This window comes from Belonocnema kinseyi, chromosome 1, assembly GCF_010883055.1.
Source record: "Belonocnema kinseyi isolate 2016_QV_RU_SX_M_011 chromosome 1, B_treatae_v1, whole genome shotgun sequence".
NCBI lineage: Eukaryota > Metazoa > Arthropoda > Insecta > Hymenoptera > Cynipidae > Belonocnema > Belonocnema kinseyi.
In genome coordinates, this window is record NC_046657.1 from 94,002,908 (window position 1) to 94,025,014 (window position 22,107).

A 22,107-nucleotide genomic window follows, 5' to 3' on the forward strand; every position below is an offset into this window, starting at 1 on the left:
TCTGCCAGGATGTTATCCCCGAGATTTTGTTCTGCCTCTTCGAATATATGTTTCGAATATTGAGTAGAATGTTATATAAAAAATTTGGGTGTTAGAAAATAACTTTAAAATGCCATATTCTTTTACAACTCTAGATCGTCCTGCCCCCACCCCCTTCCACACTAGCCTATTGTTCTGCCAATTGCACGGAACATTGTCTAATTATCTTGACAATCAACACAGAAAGATTCAGCCGTTACCCTATGACTTATGTTAATCATTTTTTTTTGTACAACTTCGAATGAGTAAATAAACACCTTCTCCCCGGGACTACACCTGGAGTAGCCACATTTCGTGATCAGTATATTCTCAACAATAAGAAAATAGTGGCAGAATCGTTACCTAATAACTCGCCAAAAGCGGCCTCGGCTCTCAGGCTATATTTGATGCCTGCCCGCGATTGGTCTTAGTTTCGCCTCTCTTTTTCTGTTGCCGGCTTGTTCTAGCTGTGGTAGAGTAGGCGTTCCGCTTACATAGCCTCTTTTTCGGAGTAGTTCAGCATGGTTTCGCAGACGTTGCTGCGAAAAGTGCGATAGCTCATGGTGTTTCTCGCACCACAGAGCATGCAGCCGTGCCATGTAACCCCGTTTAGAGGCCACACTTGCATCGTAGCACTCTAGCAAGTCGTGATTCAGTAGCTCCGTCCACCTAAAGGTCGCGAGATCCCGCCTACCCATCGCATTGAATCCATTTTCATTGGCTCCCCCGGCTCTAGAGTGGTCGGCATTGTTGGCCGACCCATTGTCGGGAGCCCTGCGCCTTCTGTTGTTTTGAATCGCACTTACTACAACTATCTTTGGTGTCCGTTATTTGGCTTAAGGCTGTTGTAACGAGGCGCACGAAAATGGTGAAATCTATGAGACGCTCAAATCTTACCAGCGGTCAATGATAATTCGGTTTTGCAGTTTTAAAAATGCACTCAGAATATTTTCCCGTCACCGAAAGGGGTTCCACGGTTGTGGGATATGCGCTTGCTATCTGATTTTTTGAAACAAATCGCGTAACAGCTAAAAAATGAGAGTAAAGTGGAGACTAAAGCGACTGACATCTGTTTGGCGCTGATTCATCAGCGTTACTTGATCGTACTACCAAGCATGTAATACTGTCGGCAAAGTTGCTCCTCTTGGCGGAAATTTTAAATTAGAATAAAAATGCGATTTGTGTTCTTAATTTTATAATTTTTCATTGACATGTCTTACTTGGTTTCTTAATAGGAAAACTGTGAAAAGTGATAAAAGGATGCCGCCGTGAACTCGCTGGTAATATTGGATAATAATTGTTCAATTTAAATAATATATTATTTATTGACTTATTTACATATCTTGTGTTTCAACGTGCAAAACACATATGGAAATGGCGCATTACGTAGAATCGTATAGATAAGGTAAGTATTATAGAACCTATTTCTTCTTTACAGAACACTAATATTAATCGCATAAATTTATTAATGAAAATGACAACACTTGCAGATTTTTGCAGACATTTGAAAACCAATATCAATATCAATATCGAGATATATATCTATTATTGCACACAGCAGACGTCGAATTTAGTAACAAATGTTTTTCTACGTCCTGATTCGCCAAGATTCATTATTCTTAGATATCGAGACAGTGTACTCGCAGAGATTCAATGTAAATAATGAATTGAATTATTAATACTGTTATTATTCAATTAATTTAAATGATTTAATTAATTAAATTAATTTAATTAATTAATTAAAATTATTTAAATAATTAATTATCCTACATAGAAGACATCGAATTCAGTAACCATTTTTTTATGCTAAATTTGCTAACTATTTACTACGTCCTGATTCACAGATTCACTATTCTCAGATATCGAGATAGTGCCCTCAGAGAGATTTAATGTAAAAAATTAATTGAATTATTATTATTATTATTATTACTAAATTCGATGTCTGCCGTCTAAAATAATTAATTAAATAAATTGAATAAATTAAATTAATGAATTAAATAATAATAGTAATAATAATTCAATTCATTGTTTACATTGAATCTCTGAGTGCATTGTCTCGATATCTAAGAATAATGAATCTTTGCGAATCAGGACATAGAAAATAGTTTGTAAAAAGTGCCGGAAATGTATTTATTTGCTTATTTGTTGCAACTTTTTCCTGCAAACATTTGTTACTAAATTTGACGTCTGCTGTGTACAATAAATTCTATTATATATCTCGATATTGAGAGGACGATGGTTTTGAAATGTCTGGAAAAATCTGCAGATCTTCTCATTTTCATTAATAAATTTATGCGTTTAATACTAGTGTTCTGCAAAGCGAGAATAGGTTGTATAATACTTACCTTATTTATGTATGTAAACTACCTACCTTATTTATATGATTCTACATAATGCCCCATTTCCATATGTGTTTTTCACGTAACAACACAGCAAGATATGTAAATAAATCAATAAATAATATATTTTTTAATTTGAAAAATTATTATCAGCAAGTACACGGCGGCATCCTCTTATCACTTTTCAGTTTTCGTATTCCGAAGCCAAGTAAGACATGTCAATGAATAATTGAGCTGCCGGATCGAAGTAGGGCACATAAACTTATTTCGCTTGGAGTGGGAAGGCCCCTGGAAGCTTTCTTAAACCTTTTTGAATTTTAATTTTTAAAGACCATATGTAGATGCAGAATTTCATTGTGGATAGTTTTTCCCCCAGGCAAAAAGTTGTAGCTGTTTTAGTTTTCTAATTAAAGCCAAAAACTGGCTTTATTGTAAAAATTAATTTTGATTCGTTTTTCACGTCAACTCGTACTCAGTCAGTTTTAAGGATTTTTAAATAAAATTTTCAGGGAATGTAGTTTGAAATGTCCTTCGTCTGATAGAGGAAAACTAATCCAAAAATTTATTTAAAAAAAAAATGTTTTTAAAATTTTTTTCCGATGCCTGGAGCTTATCGGCCTTCTTTAACTTCCCGCGTTTCGTTTATCAAGCGAATTTTGAGCAACAAAAAACTTTCAGCGAGAAAGTTATTGACAACAGTACAAAGAAGTTTTCTGGAAAACGTTAGCGCACTCGAATTGATATTTAAGAAATTATTAACGTCACAAGTCGATAGCGGGTGGTCATCTCACGCGCGGGCTGTAGCAAGAATCTCAGATGCGATTTATAATACAGTTTACAGGCGCAAGAATAAAAACTAATGAAGTAATCAGGTAGTATCAAAGTATTATGCATAAATACATAATAATACGCTCTATTACAGCAGCAATGATAAAGAAATTTACTTTCTCGATGTTTCACTTTTTTCAATTCCACGAATTTAAAGTATTGAAAAATTTTCACAATGAAGAATCCGTTGAATCTCAACGATTAGATGTTTATGTGTTCTTTTACTTTTGTGCAGTTTGTCTTAAAAATAAAAACCATTCCATTGTACACAATATTAAATGAATACATTATTTTGCATTATGCACTAATATTCATTTATGCATAACACTTTGATATTATCTGATTAATTGATTAGATTTTATTTTTGGCGCCAGTGAACTGCATTATGAATCGCTTCTGAGACTGTCCCTACAGCCCGCACGCGAGTCGTCTAGCCGCTATCAACTTCAGACGTTAATAATTTCTTGAATATCAATTCGATTAGGCTACAATTTTGCGGAAAACTTCTTTTTACTGTTGTCATCAATTTTCTCGCTGAAAGCTTTTTGTTGCTCAAAATTCGCTCGATAAACGAAATGCTGGAAGTTAGAGAGTCCGATCAGCGCCAGGCATCGGAAAAAAATTAACAATTTTTTGTAAAATATATTTTGGAATTACTTTTGCTCTATCAGTCGAAGGACATTTCAAACTACATTCCCTGAAAATTTTACAGAAAAATCCTTAAAACTGACTGACTGAACACGAGTTGAAGTGAAAAGCGAATCAAAATTAATTTCTACAAAAAAGCCAGTTTTTTGGCTTTAATTAGAAAAATAAAACAGTTACAACTTTTCGCGTGAGGGGAAAAGGATGCGCAATGAAATTCTACACCTACATATAGTCTTTAAAAATTCAAATTCAAAAATGTTTCTGAAAGCCTCCAGGGGTCTTCCCACTCCCAGCGAAAGAAGTTTATGTGCCCTTCTTCGATCCGGCAGCTCAATTACAAAATTAAGAACACAAATTGCATTTTTATTCTAATTTAACATTTACGCCAAGAGGAGCAACTTTACCGAGAGTACACATGCTTGAAAGTACGATCAAGTAACGCTGGTCGATCAGCGCCAGACAGCTGCCAATCGCTTTGCTCTCCATTCATGTATTTTTGTTAACCACTTTATTCTCATTTTTTAGTTCTTACGCGATTTGTTTCGAAAAATCAAATAGCAAGCGCATATCCCACGACCGCGGAACCCCTTTCGGCGAGGGGAAAATGTTCTGAGTGCATTTTTAAAACTTCAAAACCGAATTATCATTGAACACTGGTAAGTTTTGAGCAACTCATAGATTTCACCATTTTTGTGCGGCTCGTTCCAACAGCCTTGAAAGGTTCATTTTCGTGTGTTTTTTCGTATTTTGTAAATACTTTATCTTTGGTAATTTTCGGTTTTATGAAAAAAGTCAACTGGGTAAATTGTTCAACTTTTTGATTACTATAAAAATTCGTACAGAAAATTTTTGAATTTTGAAAAAAGTGGTCTCAAAAATATTCAAAATGCGCTCACTTTTTGAGTTTTATATATAACTGGCTAACAAACTTAACCTTCAGTTTAGGACACTAAAAGAGTGTACCAGAGGCCAATCTGATAGAATGATTTTTTAAAAAGTTATCGTGCTCACCGACGAACAGGCATACAGACAGACCGATGTGCACATTCGTAAAAACCTGTTTTTGGGATTCAGGGGGTCTCAAAACGTGGAGATTTGACAAAAAATGGGGGGAGTGGGGTCAAATTTTACACAAATCTAATACCTTCTCTGATGAGAATGAAAAATGATCTGTCATGAATAATTTTTGGATACACGGTAAAAAAAATTGAGCTGTCACAGGGATATTACTCCTTATTATAGCTAAATATTTAGCTGAAAACAAACAAAGGAATTAAGAAAGATTCCTGGATCAGCGAAAATGAATATCCTTGACCATTTTCCATATACCAGGGATATCATATAGTCAAACCCCTGATAAGTATAGAATAGGTGTCTGAAGGAATTATCGGAAGGGCGCCGGTGCATTGTGGGAGCAGCGAAATAAAATGGCGACGGTCTAATCGGGAGCAGTGACAGTTCAGATTTACTTTGGACAATTAAACGCTTTTTACCACTTAAAATGTGCGCGCATGTTAATATACGGATTTCAGGGAAATTCATTTTCGCGACACCAGGCGAAAGATTGGCTAGTGTATGTTAAAATATTTCTATAACAAATAAAACTTTTTTTCTAATCTAAAGATAATAAAATTATACATAATCTGTCGAAAATAATAAACTCTCCAACTTAGCAATTGTGTTCAAATTACCGATTTACGAGAACAATTTACATAAAGTAACTAAATGTTTAGCTCTTCTAACTAAACATTTTACCTAATCTAAGCGGACACTTTCTTTGACTTTAATATATTCTCGATTCACTCGTTCGCCTCAAGAATTTTTTTCCCATGTAGTTCTGTTTTTGGTTTTAATTGTGAAAAAATAGCATTAAAAACATGAAACATTTAATTTTTTAAAACACAAAACACGCGATGAAAACAGAAATTAAAAGACAAAAGTTGTGTTAAGAATCTGCCCACGCAGAGGGCAGATTTTTTTTACTGTTCATGATGTTTTTCATGATTAAAGCCAAAACTACGTATCCTGTCAAAAAGTGGTTAATAGCAAATTTGTAGAGCTTTTTGAAATGGATAATTTTTGTTCGGTCATCTTTTACCGTATTTTGCACAGTTTGGCCAAAAAATGTACTTTATGGATTTTTCATTATTTTGTATGCTTTCAAAATTTAAATTTTGGATTTTTCAAAAAAATTCAAAAAATTGTTATGATAATCTTGTAGGGGATTCAAAAAGCAACATTTTTCTTTTTTTGACTTTTTTCATATCGTGCGTTATTTGGCATAAAATGTTCATTTTCTTGTTTTTTGGGATTTTGTAAATGCTATAACTCTGGTAATTTTTGATTTTATGAAAAAAGTCATGAGAATAAATTATTTGACCTTTTGAATACTATGAATAAATGTACAGAAAATTTTTGAGCATTAAAAAAAATGGTCATACAAATTTTCAAAATGTGCCCGCATTTTGAATTTTTATCCAATATGGCTGGCTAACGAACTTGCCCTTTAGTTTAGGACACTAAACAAGTGTACCAAAGGACAATCTAATAGATTAATTTTATCAAAAGTTATCGTGTTCACAGAGAGACATACAGGCATACGTACATACATACAGATTCGTAAAAAACCTGTTTTTTGGATTAAGGGCGTGTCAAAACGTGGACATTTGACAAAAACTGGGGAAGGGGGGGGGGGTCAAATTATACACAAATCTAATACCTTCTCTGATGAGAATGTAAAAATACGAAAAATTAATCTACAATTATTTATGGTCTATAAAACTATACAATTAAATAGTAATTTATTTTTTGTCGAAATGTAAATATTTACTCAATTCTCGTACTGCTTGTTTCCTAATTATTTAAATGGAAGTAACAGAACCTGGATTTGAACTTCTTGCCAACAAAATATACAAATTTCTATTTATAACTCGAGCATTAAATCTTTTTTTTGCAATAAATAATGCCTTGAAAAATATATTAAACATTCTAAACATTCATGTGTTAGAAAAAGAGATTCGATAAACTAGATTAGTGGGCATCGGAATCCCACCCCTGGTAATTTCAATCATGCTCATACCTCAAAACCTAGTTTCACAAAGTGGAATCCGCATACATTTAACTTTTCTAAGATCATGGCATGCTTGACGTCGGCTGTCAAATTTTCAAAACAGTAACATCTGACTTTTTGTACGCCACCTAGTCGGTATTTCGTACTCTACACTCTCAGTATGTCGTACCCCATGTTCGAGAGATATCTGAATCCATACCAAGGTACAGTTAACACCGTTATAATTTTACCTGCAAACAAATATACTCCCAAGTTTTTACTGTGAAGCTTTCATTGATTTTTTTTTGAAAATTCATATTTCGAAAACCAATTCATAAAAAAATGTGTCATGTGACCAAAATCCATTCGACAAAAATATCGGCACTAAATGTAAAAAATGACTGTAAAATACTGTAATTATATTGAATAATATTATGATTGAGAAAAGAAAATACTGTACTTGGCTATACTGTTGTCTTACTGACAAGCAAGTTATAAATCAGCCTGCTTTTTTAATTTCAAACGGACCTCTTAACAAAATTTGCGGAGGGTGCCTACGCATTTATAATTATGCCACTGAAGTTATTTACTTACCATTTCAAACAGTAAGACTGACAATCTCGCGCCATGCTTATTGCAATGAGAAAAAGGAGATCAAACTCACTTGCAAAAGTCAAACTTACAGTTCTTTATTACTTACTATGAAAATTAGTTATTGATAGAGCTGCTTGTCCTAGTAATCTTTCCTTTTTACAATTTGAAGTAGTAATGCTGAATTTAGGTTTTGTATATTTTGAGATCAATATCTCATGCAGTATTCAAGGAACTTTGCAATAGTTTTCATCATTCTTCTAGTAACTTTATATCAATTTTCCGTAAATCTCAACAAATTTCTGGTAAGATCCAGGTAATTTTCAAGAATTAAAATTTCTAAGTCAGAGCCCATACTCAAGGTTATAATCTAAGTTTCCATATAAGTCAAAGTGTCTAGGAAAGAACACTGCAAAACGGAATATTTTCAGAGTGCACATGCTCTATAAGTCTGAATTAGCTTAACTGAAATATTGTGAAGTGGTTACCAAATTGCTTTTGTAAGTATTTCCACTAATCGATTTACTATTTATTTGCGAAATGAATTAGTACGAAACTAACTCATTATTGGTAGAAAGGGTTACTGACGATTGATAACCATTCAATTAGTAGTTTTCTACTCATGCAGATTTATATAGTAGGTGAGTGGGTCAAATTTGGCTCACCAGGGTTATTTTATTTTAGACATGAAAACTAAGATTTATAAAAAAAGTCCTAACTGTAACTAAAGAAAATTCAATAACTCGAAAGTTTAAAACTTCGAAAAAATTTTATTTGATATAATAGTTGAATACATCATATATATTTTAATTTATTTATTTTTCAATTTGTTACGTAGTACAATAAAAACGAAGGGAATCTCATTTATCGACTCTGTAAAGTACACGCGGTTGACATGAGATGAGGATAGTATAGACTAGGCTAAGATGTGTTTACGTGACGATGCAGCGCACATGCTCTTGATTCAAATGCGTATGCGTGAGAAAACTGTGTTCCTAAAATAATATTCCCGAACGCAATTTTGTCGAGAAGCGTGTCATGAGATTTCTATATTTGCAAATGTTATCTTTTCCTGACGAAAAATCCGGTGCTTATCAGCACTCCTAATTATTTTGAGTAATTTCGATATATGTACAATTATCGCACTTTTTTCTATAAATTATGACTTACTTTTTTACAATAAATTCTTCATAAAAGCTAGACTTAGCTCGATCGACATTTACGTGTGTATCGACGAATTCCAGTCGCGAACCTCGACATTTCAAGGCTGAACTTCGCAGTGGCGCCAATCATTTTTCAAATAGGTCGGGCAAAACTGCCTCAGTCCCCCAGCCCCCCTCCCCTCTTTTCCAACAGTCCATTCCGAATAAGCAAAAAAAAAACAGGATCATTAAAATGAGAATACTAATTAATGAAGATGAGCACATTTATTACAGTAAACAGGCACTTTCGTAACAAATAAAACTCATTATGAAGAGACTTTTTCGAGTGACAGATTATAAACAGATGAAAAATTCCGAATTCAAGACGGCGGATCAAAAATGCATGAGTTACAGCTGCTCAATCAATATAATTATGCGGATATCTAATATGTTGCACAAAGTGACCTTTAAGCAACAATATCCCCTCTCTTCTTGTTAGCAACTTTTCTGCATCCGCATAAAAATGGCCCTTAATACCAGTATTAAGTTACATAAAGGGGCATACATCTGGATAAATATCCGGCATTTTAAGCCCATACTGAACCCTTTAAGTTAAAACACGATTCACCAGGGCATTTTTGTAATTGGAAATTCGAAAAACATACACGTTATATGTTTCCTTCCAACATGAAATATATCTACTTCCGGTTACTATATGGATATGAGTATAGTCCCAATTAATTCACTTATATGTCCTAGTATACCCATACTAAAATCAAAACAATAATAATTATGACCTTAACTTAGAAAAACGCTAATATTTCAGCCCTTCTAGAAATAATCAATCGAGATCGATAAGAAATAATATAACTAATATCTCAATCGTTCCGAATCGTTTTCTTAATTGTGCCAAAACGATTGGCAACGATTAAGCATTTTGCATTTCCAATTGTTCCCAATCGGGTACATGAAATTTGCCACGTAATGGTAGCACTTTTGTCTGGCGGGAATTATTTAGTTATTTTTTTTTTTTAGTTTTTCGGAATTAAAGTATTATTTTATTATTTAAAAATGTCAATCTGTTATTAATTGAATAAAATTAACAATCAAAAATTAATATTAGAGATTAAATTTTTTTTCAGAAAAAGGTTTCAATTTTTAATTATTCTGAATTATTAACACACAAGTGTATCTTATAATGAAAAAGTTTTTATTAATTTAACTTTCTAAATTTTTAGTTTATTGAAATATAAGTACTCAAAGTGATGGACAAAATCCATTCTAAATTTAATAGTGAATTTACTTTAATGCCGGTGATATTATATTCGGTAATCGTTATATTATTATTTCCCCTTTACCACTAATGATTGAAGTAAACGCAACTTTTTATATTATTCGCAAGGTAGCCATTAAAATCGAAGACAAAATCTGGAATAATTTCCTGGTTACACATTTTTTACACTAGTCAATAAAATTCAAAGTTTAAGTTTTCGAAGCTGAAAATTTTCTTATTTAAAGTATTTAAGACTAAATTGTAAATTAAACCAATGGAAGTGTAAGTTTTCTGATCACTCAGAGTTCTAAATATTTAATTAAAACATTTCAAACAGCGATTTCGAGTTCAAACGTTCATTAATATATGTAAAAATGACAAGCTTCTAGAAACTTTTTTTATAAATAAAGCATTTGCGATTGTACAATATGGATTCAGAAGCCTTTAACTTTGTTTAATTTAAAAGTATGCCATGTGAAATTTAAGTATGAAAAATATACATTTTCAATCTTGTTTCGATTTTATTTTAATTAGTAAAAATGCAGTCTTCAAAAATAACATTTTAAAATTCGGGTTTCTAAACTGCTTACATTTAAACGTAATAATTTCTTAATTTTAGCATTTCAAACTCAAAGTTTAAAACAATTCGCAAATTAAAAATTAAACTCTTATTCTTTGATATGCTAAAATGTCAAAAAACGTCCATATGGTTACATAAGATTTGATGAAATTATGAGCATTACTACTGGATGTAAAGACCAAAAATAAACTTTTTTCAGACTAGTACATAAAAAATTAGACCAAAATTATAGAAATATGTGGCTATTAATCACAATGTTTCAGGAAGGAGAGAATATACAAAATTTATGTGCTTATGGAAGGAAAACCATTTGTTTTTATGAATTCCGCACGTATTCAATTCAATTTTGAACCTAATGAAACCTAAATGAATCTAATACTATTACATTAATAATTTAAAACATTTAAAATAGAAATATTTGCAAACCAAATTACTTGACATATTTGAAATTTAATATTTGAAATATTTAAAACTAGAATTTTCAAGAATTTTAAATCAAACTTATTTATAAATGCAAAATTGTTATATTGCAAGAAACTTAAAAGGATTGGATTAGTTTTTCTACTAAAAATGCAATGAGTTACCTAAAATTTATTTAGTTTGAGTTTCAAAATATTGGCGCCATCCTACCTTCTATATTGTTTCCAATCGTTTTCAATTGGGTATCTCTTATTCTGAGTTAGAGGTTAAGTTTTCACTGCAGCATTTTGATTTTGTAATTTATTATTCACAAGCGGTTTTTTATTCAGACAAACAAATAAATTTCAAGAATATGAATTTAAAAAGAAGTAAATACAATTTTTACAATAATATACCAGCTAAATCAAATTACCTACTTGATAATCCTACTACATCACTGTCACATCGTTAAACGGTATGACTTTTACAAACTTTTGATCCATATACTTTTAACTTTTTATTTGGTATACCGCCTAAACATTATATTTTTTTGTACTTAAAACTTTTGTTAAAATGCTAAAAATTTAATATTTAACCAATAAACACGTGCGCGTCATGTGTGTTACAAACGAAAACTGCCGAGAGGGCATATTGCAGGCAAGTGCATTTACTCAATTCAATCCGATTGGGAACTATTGACACAATTAGCAACAATTTAAACCGCTTAAACTTTTGATTACTCTTAATCGTTATTAATCGTGTCCAATCGATTATTTCTAGGAGGGAGCCATAATATGATCCTTTTCATGCGAACGCCCACATATACTTATTTTTGTGTTTAAAATTTAATTTTATCTAAAGTCGGGGCCAAAAAACGAGGCCCCTCACTTCTTTGATTGCAACTCGCTCAAAAAAATCTCTGAACTGAATTGTTTAATAAGAAGCACATGGAAGCTTAAAGTCTTCGGAATTCAACGATATGATCAATTTTATCCTAAACAATTTTTTACAATAGTTAGACTTGAGGACAAAACATCCCAAAAGACAGGGGTTTCTAATTCTTTTCAAAATTCTGATATAATAAATAATTTACCTTTCACGTTGATTTCTTTCCGAATACTTTATCGTGAGCACGAATGAAGATAGGAAGCTATTTAATGGCTCCAAATCTGCGTATTTGTAACGTAAGTGCAGTAAAATAATTAAATTTATATGATAAAAACATTGTTGCGCAAGAAATATAATTTTGAATATTCCTGACTTTAATAAGTGTTCGCGTGCGGTCCAGCACGCCAGGAAAAGTTATTAAACAAAAGTACCCTTTCAATTACAACATCAACTTTCATATGCTTTTTATTAATAAAAATGTAGAGATTTGTTGAGCGAGTTGCAATACAAAAAAAAGTGAGGGGCCTCGATTGTTGTCCCTAACTTTAGGGAGCGTTCACATGTTATGTAACATTAAAGGGGGGGGGGGGGGGGGGGGGTCTTCTTTCGTTTCAGTCTGTTGTGTGTGTGTGTGTGTGTAGGGGGAGGTGTTTTGACCCGATTACGCAACAATTTTAATTTATAAGTTTTCTTCTCCATCAACTTTTTTATATCAAAATTTCTAAATAGATAATTGCAATTCATCACAAGATTTTTTTCTAAATGTTTCTGAACATTGTTGATAGAAATTTCAATTGTATATGATTGCTTGATAATAAGAAATAATTTTTCAGGATGTAAACATTTTTTAGGTGAACTGAATTTTGCATGGTGTCAAGAGAATGATGTCAAAACCTTTTTTTTATCAAAGTTTATGTTGGCAATTTTTTTAATTTTGCATAATTAAAAAAAAATTGAATGATTTTTATAGATTAGGAGATTTAGAAGGTCTGTGACGAGAATAGAAAAAATAATTTTCTTAATATTCGCGTAGAAATTTGAATTGATTTTTTATTTTGAAATCTGAACTTTCCGCAAAAATTAAAAAAGGTTTTTAAACATATCAAACAATTTCCTAAATTTTCGAAAATGAATGTAGAAGATTTTAAAGCAAAATTTTTCAATTCAGTACGATTAAAAAATTTAAAAAAAATTAATTGAGTGAATTCAAGAAATATTTAGTGGAATTTACGATCTTCAAAAATAATTTTTGACACTAGAAGATTTTTAGAAATGTTGAATTTTAAAGATTTCAAAGGTAAACTTTAGGAGCTTTAAAAGAATGTCGAAAGTTTTCAAGAGAATAAACAAATTTGTTTAAAGTTTGTGAGAATTTAGAAGATTATAGGGCACTTTTATTACTGTCTTTAGAACCTTCTAGAATATTTTCTGACACACCTGAAATATTCAAAAATGTTTTTTAATTTTAATTTAGGCTTCCCAAACCGTTAACAAAGAAGACTGCATTCAAGAAACCTTAAAACCTTTAACACTAAATTTACGCAGCAGTGCGCGAGTACTCAGTCGACTATAGTGCGCATTATCACACGTTTCAATTGGAAACGGTTCAGGCGGTCTTATCTGTCTACTTTTGGAACCTTCCGAATTCAGCATAAAGATATTTACAGGCAACCCCCCCCCCCCCCCCCCCCCCCCCCCCACTGGACTGAAAGCAAGAGATCGGTGTATTCAAAATTTACGAATTTTTAATTAAAAGTCGTTAGCATGAAAGAATGTTCAATTGCAAATCTTTAAAATTAAACTATTAAAAATTACATTCCTATAAAATATAAGTCATAATAATAGAATACTTTGCAACTCTAAATCTTATCGATAGAATAATTTGCAAATCTAAATTTTTAAATTCAAGTATTTTTAATTGTAACGCTTCACAATTGTAAAAATTTAAATCAACAATCATTAAAATTTAAGAATGATTATTTATACATCTTTTAAAATTAAAGAGTTTTCAATTGTAAATATTCAAAATTGAAGAGTTTTAAATCTAAAAATTTTTAAAATCAAGCATTTTTAATTGTAAATCTTCAAAAATTGAACCCCATCTGGAAAAAAATTTTCAAAATTACATAGTTTAAAAATATTAATCTTAAAAATTAAGTAAATTTTAATTTAAAAATTCAAAATTGAATTATTTATAAAAAAATTAAATAATACACATTAAATATTTAACAGTCTTCAAGTGATAATCTTAAAAATTGAAGCATTCTCCATTTTCAATCTTCGGAACTGGAAAACATTTTAAAAAAACATTCAAAATTACATACCTTCAAGGCCATGTATGCGTAGCCTGAACTTTTTTTCACGTTATTTTCAAATCCAGCGTATGTTCACATCAAACACGACATCGAGTTGAAAATGTGGGAAATTAAATGAGAAGCAATGAGAAAAGTTAGTCTATTCCTGAATTTTTATAATGATGAAAAGGCAAAAAAAGAATTTATAATGGTGAAAAGTTAGGATCGGGTAAACGTTTTTTGTGCCTCTTATTTAATTTCCCAAATTTTCAAAATATACATCTTAAGAATTGAATCAATTAAAATTTGAAATTTTCAAAATTGCAGAACTTTGAATTGAAAATCTCCTAAAATTTAAAAGATTTAAGCTGCGAATCGTTAAAAATTAAGATTTTGAATTGGAAATCTTGAAAATTGTAGAACTTGGAATTGTACAACTTCAAAATTAAAGAATTTGTTAAATTTATAATTCGAAAATTATGTGAATTTTAAGTTTTACAATTTAAAATGTCATTTGAATGATCTACGTGTCAAATTTCATCAATTTGGAAGATTTTAAAGTAAAAACTCTTAAATGTTGATCTTCAAAATCATCATAACTCAAGAATTGTGATATATACATCTTTCAAAATTACAGTTTTCAATTGTAAATCCTCAAAATTTAGGAGTTTTAAATCGCAAATCGTTAAAATTGAATAATTTTCCACTGCGAGTCTTCAAAATTGAATTCTTAAAAAAAATGTTCCAAATTCATACCTTTCAAATATTTATAATTCTTGAAAATTGAATAATTTGTAGCTCCAAATTTTTAACATTCAATATTAATAATATTATTAACATTAATAATATCTAATATTTCACAATAATTATAATTGAATAATTGAATACAATTTTGTAATAATTTAACTCTTTCATATTCTATTTGCCGGGAACGACGTTCTCTCAAATCACGGCAGGCCTATTTTCGAGGTCCATAATTTGAAGAGAGCCGTAATTGCCCGTTACGGCGATTTTCGAATTTCAGCATCTCAACACCGTTTAATGGATTTTCAATACTTAATTAACATTTAAACTTTTTTCAGAAATGAAAAGAATATATGCAAATTAGTCAAGAGCAATAAAAAAACGTTTAGAAAAAGAACTAGAATCCGCGATACACGCGATTTAAAGATTCTAGAAAATTTTATTTTGATCGGTTTTCTCGACTTCGCTCATTTTGCAGTTAACGGCGTTCTTCCAAATCACGGCAGAAAGAAATATTTTTTTGAATCAGTGGAGTAGTTTTTTGCTTCCAACAGTCAAGAATTTGTTGTGGAGATATAGTTTATTAAGTCTATAAAATATTTTACTGACTTTAAAAAATATTTTTTCCCATCAATTAACTTTTCCTCGCAGTTCAAATAAATATTCATTCCAATTCATTTGGAATAATGAGTCATTTATTTGATTTGAAAATGTATATTTTTGTCTTTAATTAATATTGCTTTGATTCCAAGAAATAATCCCCTCCGAATAATAGGTGCTAACCCACCAATTTTTGAAACTCAAATTATTGGCTCAAAAATAATCAAAATTCTAATTCACATCCTGACAAAAGGATTATTTAGTTTGAATTTTTTATTTGCAAGTATGCCATAAGGGCCTAACTGAAATTGCGCATAGAGCCCTATACAAATTCGCAGTCGCATCAAGCTAAAAGCCTAACAATATTTGTTAATAAATTTTTTTTATCGATTTAGCAAATCAGTGGCTAGAAAGTAAATTCCCACTCTTTTAGACAATTAAAAATTAGATTTTTTATCATCGTCAAAATTTAAGAACCTGTTCCTCGGGAGCCTCAGGCTAAAAAATGTCCACCTCCATTTTCTCGAAAGCTAATTATATTTTCCCATAAGACTTGACAGGGTTCGATTCAGCACTGATTTATCTCAAAAGTGCTATTAATGTATACCAAAAAAAAAGTTTAATTAATGCAAACTAACATTATTTTTTTCCACCTGTTTTATTTTTTACTTATAAAAATTAGAAGATACGGAATGGTACTCTCATATATAATATTCGTCAACTGGTTGATAAATAAATTTAATCCTCCGAATTATGGACTTGTGCAAGTTCTATTTCATTTAACTTTCTTCACTCACACATTCTTTTTCTTCCTTTTTCATTTTTAGTTAATTAACACATATATGCATTCTGATTATCCTAAGAAATGGCACTAAATTAAAAAATTCAATTAACATTTTCGTTTATTTAAAATACTTTTCTTGAAAAAATATACATAAGTATTATTATAAATTATTTAGAAATTCTGAATTTATACTTTTTTAGTCAAATACTCTTAGCTTTGGACCGAACAACAATAAACTTCTTAAACTTTTGTTGATTAATTACCTATTTTCTATGTCTAAGAATAAGAAATAGACATGTATATAGAATAAATATAAATATATTATAATATAAATATATTATAATATAATACAATAATATTTATATTTACTATAAATATAAAATGTCTCTAGAAATATAAATGTCTATTTCTTATTCTTATACATAGAAGATAGGTAATTAATCAACAAAAATTTAAGAAGTTTATTGTTATTCGATTCAAAGCTAAGAGTATTTACCTAAGAAAGTATAAATTCATAATTTTTAAATCATTTATAATAATACTTATGTATACTTTTTCAATAAAAGTATTTAAAATAAATAAAAATGTTAATTGAATTTTTAATGTAAGTGCCATTTCTTAGGACAATCAGCTAGCCTTTTCATTTCACGTTTTTTTATTGCTGAAATGATTTAGAATAAATGTGCCGAGACATTTTTTTCGGCATGGTGGGCACAATTAAATTTGCTAGATCATTGTGCTGTAGTGATATCATTTCCATATAGCAGTTATCACAGCGTAACAGGAGCTCAAAAAGAAGGGAAATAGGGTCATTTTCTCACGAAAGGGGGGGGGGGTATGGGAAAGAATAAACATTTTTTAACATGTCGAAAAGAACAAACAATCTTTTTATAAGAAATTAAAAATGGTTAAAAATAATTTTCAATGATTTTTCAATGACTTCTGCCATTAAAGAATTTATTTTTTTAAATTGGATATACTAAAGGTTTTGTAAGTCCATTTACAGTGGTATAAAAAAGTCAGAGGAAAAATAAAATTAGTTAAATACACAATGTTTATATGTTCAATAGAGCGAAGCAAAAATGCTAAAATTAATCGAATCGTTTAAGTAAAGAAAAAATTTGAAATCGGTTAATAACTTCTGCTCTCATTTTTAAATTTACGATTAAAAATTCTTAAAGTTAAAAAAAATGCTGCCTTATTTAGAATTTTTTGAAAAAGTACACAAACATGTTTTTTGGATTGATTCTTTTTTGTGCTCTCAAAATCATCAAAAAATGAAATTCCAAAAAATCTAAATCACGACCAAAGTTTTTTTCCGAAAAAGTAAAATGATAAAATTTGTCTTTGGTTTCATCTGAATAAATTGCCAGTTCGCAATATTCAACTTTTTAAAATATTGTTTACTTGTAAAAGCTGTAAACATAGAAAATTCGTCATAACTTTGTAACCAAAAAGGAAATATTTTGAATTTGAAATTGTTACATTTTAATGATTAATTTTTTTTCACTTTTGTCGAATGCCAACCCATAAGTTTTTCCCCTCAGCTTAATCGAATTTATTTATTTTATAATTTTTACTCCGCCCTACTCTTCAGTTCTCTTAAACTCAAATTGAAAATTGCTCAAGTTAGAACCTTTAACATTGCAGTTGATGAATTTAGAATATTCCATTTTTTAATTAGCTTTGTTCATTTCCACTAACAATTACTCACCTCCCAATACTTATTTAAAAACTACTGTATATTTTGTAACTGTTCCCATTTTATATTAGATAAAAACTTCTGTCTCCAGTTATTACATTTTCAACATGCTTTTAAATGTTTTAGCTTAAAATTTTTGTAAGGGTGTTTTTAATGGCTCAGAATTGGAAACGTGTAAATTACTTATTCATAAATAATGTTTAAAGTATTAAAATGCTTTAATTATTATTAAATAATAGGTAAACTGACTAATTTAGAGAATTTGACGCGAAATACAAACATTGCATTTTCAAATATCGTATATTTAAAGAGAAAAGGGGAAGTTTTTTGAGAATACAGAAAAAAAGGGAAATTTCAAGAAAAAAGAGAAAACGAAGAAAAAAAAGGGGGAGACTGTGCAACCTAATATAGTCTGTTTTTTTATTGGAAACTGAGAGAGATTAACCTGTGATTTCAGAATTTTTCACCACTTATTTTTCAAAGAGAAGCCCTGAAAAGTGTGTAATTATTGAGCAGTAAAAAATGTACAATAATGTGGTCCAAATTTATGCCTGTGAAAATTTTACTTTCAATTTTTTGTGATAGACCCCCCCCCCCATTTGTCCGTTTTTCGGAAAAAGAAGTTCCGCTTTCTTACAAATTGGCCAGTCTTCGAAAAAAAGTGGAAAAAAAGATGTACTTATTATTAATTTTTTTGTAAATTAAAGTCTAGTAATTTTTTAAAGAATGATCGAAGAATAATTTCCACTTAATAGCTTATAAATTTGACCCCTTCAAACTCCTTGTATTGTGCTCGGAAAATGACCTAAAAACACAAAAGTATTTTATAACTACTTTTTATTTGTTAAAACAATTATTATGGGCTTAAACAATTTTGTTCGCCTTTAAATCGTGAAGTTATTCTTTTTCGGTATAAGTGATACAGTTGGCAAATTTCAATAATATTATGTAATGTTTAAGATATTTGGTAATTATTTAAACAATTTTATCCTATAAACTGTAAAAAAATATTTTCTGAAGTTAATGACACAATAATAAGGAATTTTGAGAGTAATGTATTTTTTAAAGATATTTGGAAATTATTTCAACAATTTCTCCCCCTGTAAACCTTAAAAAGTTACTATTTTCTAGATTAATAACGCAGTTAATACTTGCTATGAGTGGTATTTGGTGTGGAAGACATTTTATAATTCTTTAAACAATTGTCATTTGTTTACACAATGTTTTGTCCAGTGAATCTTCAAAAGTTACTCTTTTATTGAATTAATTATGCAGTCAATAAATGCCAAGAGTAGTTTTTATGGTGGTAGAGAGTTTAGAATATATTTAAGCAACTTGTAATTATTCACTAGGGCTTTTTCTTATGAAAGGTGGAGAAGAATCTGTTTTTTTTTTCAATTTCAACACTATGTCGATTATTATTCTGTATTTTCTTATTTCGGAAATGATGCCCTAATTGTGTAAACAATAATCATTTTTTAAACTAGAATTTTCTCCACCTTTCCTATGAGAACGAGAAAGCGATAAACGTTGTCAGAAAATATTTACTTTTCACGAATGATGAAAATTTTTAAAAAACAATTTCCTAACATCCTGACAAGAAAATATTAATTTTGACGTTCATTAATTGTGTCATTAACTCCAGAATTTTTTTTACGATTACAGGTGAAAAATTGTTTAAAGAAATAATAATTTTTTAAAATATTAAAAATTAGTTAAAAAGTACAGAAGCAATGATTTTTTGCATAAAACTGATATTTTGCATTTTTAGGACAATTTCCGGACACAATACAAGAGAGAGCTCAAAATAAAAAATTATTGGGTCACAAACATTCCTCCAACATTTCTTAAAAGGAGATTAAACATTAATTTACAAACTCAATAATAAGAACTTTTTTCCATTTTTTCTAAAAATCAGAATTGATTAATTTTGACCGATTTAAAAAAAATAGCAATTTCTTTTTCCGGAAAACGAACAAATTGTGAGACTTTCTTCGCAAAAAATCGAATTTTTAAACCACCCTAATGTACAAGTCATAATATAAAATTAAAATAGATCTCTAAATTAAGTTAATTTATTGGACCTTGAACCCAAACTGACATAAAAATTCTTAAACAATGTAAAAAAATGTAAATGTAAAATTTGGTGTAAATGTACGTTGATACCAATTCTAGGATCACCATTTAAATTACAAACAGAATTAGCAATCATTTGTAGTTTTTTATTCTTTATTAATTGTTTGTTTTTTGTAATATTTTCATTATAATTTTTACTATTTCACATTAAAAGTTGCAATTTGTAGTTCTTTGTCCATTGTATATAGTGCTTTCCTAATAAATGTTACTATTTTTAACTAGTATCTAGCACTATATATGTATTGTCTTGTGAGTTACTTTTCTTAATAATAAAGTAGATCCACATCTTCTTCCACCACAGCTTACCTCCTTCAGCAATCTTGAGGAGCTTACAATTAGAAAGGCTCCAGTCCAGAGAGATGTCCTGAGGTCCTTGAATCCCTAAAAATTGTGGTTCTCAACTTTTGGATTTTAGAAGACCGGCATCGCCACACTCAAAGGTTCCCATCCCTGTATAGTTTTATTCATTTCATGGTCGAAGAAAATGGACAGTGGATTTTTCTCATATCAGGATCTCAGAATTATATTCTCGTTGGAGTAAACAGGTCAAAACTCGGAACATGTCTTGACTCGGAACACTGTACCGGCACTTTGTTCGGAAGTTCGCGGATTTTTTCGTATCGACCAATCAGGCGTGCCCAATGATTTTTCATGCCACCACGCGTACCTGCGCACCGGTGCGGTACTTAGAAAGCACCTTCATACTCATAGTTGTGAAAATTCCGCACATGATGATTTTCAGGGTAGAACTGATTTTTGGCCGTTTGAGTTTGGCTCAATCTGCAAATATAAGGTCCGCGAAGTCTCGCGTCGCGTACATCGACTACATTCCGTTTGTCAGTCGCCCCTTCGCCCTTCCCCAACACTGGGTCGAGCTATGGTGGGAACAAAATGGCCGATTGTGCTCGATACACATTTGAAATAATATCTTTCTTCTCTTAAGCCCAGAAGGCTTTATACCTGCCTTGGCGGAGATTCATTATGTTAGATCGAACTTTCCGCGGAGTAAAATCTTCACGCGATTGGTCAACCTACTGTGTTGACATTCACTGACATCTGATCGCTCCCAATTTTTCAATCACCTTAAAGCCGAGTGAGCACAAGCCACATGACGAAACTAATACAAATGCAAGTCATACAAATTGCGGATTCTCGGAAATGGAGCGCCACCTGTGAAATTAAAGATGAATTTACGTAATGAAGGATATGTCGATAAGGCAGATTTAAGTAAAAGTGGTTAAAACATTTTAAATATGCAAAACTAATATTTTTAATTTCATTATTTCGTATAAAATGCAGTTTAAATAAGAAGAAAAACACGAAAATTGTTCACGGTCATTTCTGTTAAGGTTTTTTCAAAATATATGATGAACACGCATACGCTACCTGAGGAAAAAATCTGTACTACATGGTAGTAGCACAAGAGGATTGATCTTTAAATTTGAAACTAAAACTACGATAAGAATATATTTTGATTTCTAAATTATTTATAATATCCAGGAAGAATTCATGCACCTAAGGATCCAATTTTAAAAGAGTTTGGTCCCGATGTATGGACAAAATTATAAATGGGAACGTGCTCAAAGTCGGTCTGAAGTCGGTGACCTCTGAAAAACAGCTAGGCGTTTCGAGTTTGGAGAAATGAAATGTCGAGCTAAAAGTTTAGGTCTAGGAAAATAAGGAAAGAGGACTGATTCACGCTTATGTACTCATACATTTTTACCAATATTTCTCTATTTTCCCAAAACTTTCTGCTCGGTATCTTATTTTGTGTGGAATTTGTATGGTCCAAAAAAATATCGATAAGGTAGGAATCGGATATTGTAACAGTCAAAGTGTCGCCCACGCATAAAAACCAAAAATTATAAATTCCCAAAAAATAAATTATAAATTTATGAGAATCTCAGAATTTATTTTAATTAATAGAGAATTGAATTTTTTCCCCTAACTTTTCAGTTGAAAATTCAACTCTTTTTTTTAAAAGTTTGTCTTTTTTATTTTTAAGGGCATGTGACACAGCTAAATACCTATATTACCGACCACAGTTTTTCAGTTCACTGAATATTTTTTTGAACCTGAGAACTTTTTTTGT

The 22,107-nt window shown here is 30.5% G+C and overlaps 1 protein-coding gene across 4 annotated transcripts in view; it reads right to left on the reverse strand.

The window, feature by feature from the left end:
• Positions 1–21,103, reverse strand: part of LOC117169531 (WD repeat-containing protein 87-like) — a 129,260-nt gene extending 108,157 nt beyond the window's left edge. For all 4 annotated transcript variants that reach the window (XM_033358300.1, XM_033357686.1, XM_033356900.1 and 1 more), the window contains exon 1: positions 20,322–21,103. The gene's annotated coding sequence lies outside the window, so the exon portion shown is untranslated. The remainder of the gene's footprint in view (positions 1–20,321) is intronic.
• Between the last annotated feature and the right edge of the window lie 1,004 nt (positions 21,104–22,107).